The 2,233-nt window shown below is 29.9% G+C and overlaps 1 long non-coding RNA gene across 1 annotated transcript; it reads right to left on the minus strand.

The window, feature by feature from the left end:
- Positions 1–542: 542 nt before the first annotated feature.
- Positions 543–1,651, minus strand: LOC145005469 (uncharacterized). The gene is made up of 2 exons (XR_013662575.1): positions 1,367–1,651; positions 543–815 (listed from the first exon to the last, which is right to left on the minus strand). It is a non-coding gene; the product is annotated as an uncharacterized LOC145005469 (long non-coding RNA).
- Between the last annotated feature and the right edge of the window lie 582 nt (positions 1,652–2,233).

Genomic DNA, 2,233 nt, shown 5'->3' on the forward strand with positions numbered 1-2,233 from the left:
TTTTAAAAACACTTTTCAATCAACCATTAAAACCCCCTATAACTTTTTAAATTGTAAAAGACAAATTGCCTTAGATATATATAAACTAAGACAAACATTAAAAAAATAATAATAATAATAATAAATTAAAAAATAAAAAATAAAAACTTATTACTTGTTGATTTCTCTCACCACAAAAACTAATCCAAATATTTTCTTAAAAAATTCATTTTCTCACCACTATAAGTAAATAAAAACGTTTGCCTAAAAATCCATCTCAATTCAAAATGAAATCCAAAACAAACTCTAAGACAACATTTAATTATTAGAATAAGTGTTAAATGACGTTAGTATGAGTACAATAACATGGTCATTAGATGATTATTAGATTAAAAGGAAATTGTCACAATAAAGTAATAGAGTTATAAAGTATGTTGCTATTTGTGAAATAAGAACATTAAATGGTATGTAATACTTGCAAACCATAACGATGTAATTATTTTAGTATATAGTGAACCTTAAATGATAAATAATATATTTGACTTTGCAAAGTTTGCATGACATTCTAGTTCAAAATATGCATCATTCCATTGAGATACAAAATAACAAACAAACATTTATGGTCACACAGAATTTGAATATTCAATCTCACCCCAAAAATTCCACAAAAAAGAAACAAATGAGAAAGCTGCCTAAAACCCCAGCTTCTCAAAATCACAAGAAACTTTCTAAAAAACTTATACTCCATGCATTGCCATTTGCAAATGTCTGTGTTGAATCCCTTGTTAGTTGTTACCTTCTCCTTTTACACAACACACGAGCCACTTTCCAAATTCCTGTCAAATACATGAAATGGTTAATGGATAAAATGGAAACAGGATGCTCATAACAAGAATCATGATATGCAATGCAATGTAACTAAGAATGTATAGCACTATCAATCTTGTAATGTATAACTTGTACAATCAAGAGCTGGTTTTGTGCCACTTTAAGCTTTTCATGTTGCAGCTGTATTAACTTACTGGCTGGCAGTACTTACACCAGTCAGTTCGGCCAGTTGCCATGGCATCATCAGACAAAATAATAAAAGAAACTAATGCAATGAGCTCAAACATTCAAGCTACTCATAACAGATATGATATGACAAGTTGCAATCTACATCTCGAACTACTTGCCCTAAAAATTGTTCAAATTTTCGTATTACAACTTTTCCAGTACTTGAAGAAGAAGTCTATGGATTTAAGCTAAGATCGAGATACGAAGTCATGACACAATTGGACTGAAAATAAACTATTACATACAAGCTCTGAACCACAAAAACGCTCAATTGAGTTACGTATGAGAAAAATAGAGATCGAATAGCAACTCATGATCAAAGAAACAATACCTGCGTTGAAACTAACATAGTGATTCGATGTTTCTAAACGATATGGAGTGAGAGAAATTTACTCCATCACGATCCAGTGACTGATTGAACAACTATTCTATGTGAAATAGATGAGCAGAAATGAAGTAGGGCATCTGGCTAGCGATGATGCACCCGGAGTGGCAAATGTAGCCATAGTTGTTTATGGCGAAACCGACGAAATCACCTGCAACTTCCGGTAGCAAGAACTAGGGTTAGCGGTGGTGTTGTCTTATAACGGGCGATTAGGTTTTCGGTCCTGGTGTAAAGATGAATGTGAAAACGGATCGGACTTGAGTTTTTATGGGCCTTTATGGGCTGAACTTAACTTACATTTCTTGTTAATTAATAATTATTTTTCTGCAAATAATTATAACCTTAAGAAGTTTAGAAATACTAATTAGATTATTATTGTAACTATAAATCATATTAATTAATATCTGGTATTTAGATTATGACGGATAGTTATTTCGAATAATTAATTTTAAGTTGTAACAGATGTCTATCAAATGATCTAAATTAATTTATTTACCTCCAATTATTCTTATTTCTTTTAGAGATGTTTATTCACTTTCTCACTGATATTATGAATTCTACTGGCAAAAAACAATAATTTTCAGAATTATAAATGATAGTTTTTAATAGGTTTAATACAAACAACTTAGAGAAATTTTATTTTCTGGAACATGTCATCCACTCAACGATTCCTAAAAATATATTTTCTCTGATATACATTTATTGGTTATATCTATAAAATAGTGAAAATATGTTTTGTTATTATATGTTTTATTTTGATTAGAAACCGAAACTGGTTAATGAGAAACAATTATTTTTTAACGGTTAAAAACA

Source organism: Lactuca saligna, chromosome 7 (genome assembly GCF_052625555.1).
Source record: "Lactuca saligna cultivar CGN05327 chromosome 7, ASM5262555v1, whole genome shotgun sequence".
NCBI classification, from domain to species: domain Eukaryota; kingdom Viridiplantae; phylum Streptophyta; class Magnoliopsida; order Asterales; family Asteraceae; genus Lactuca; species Lactuca saligna.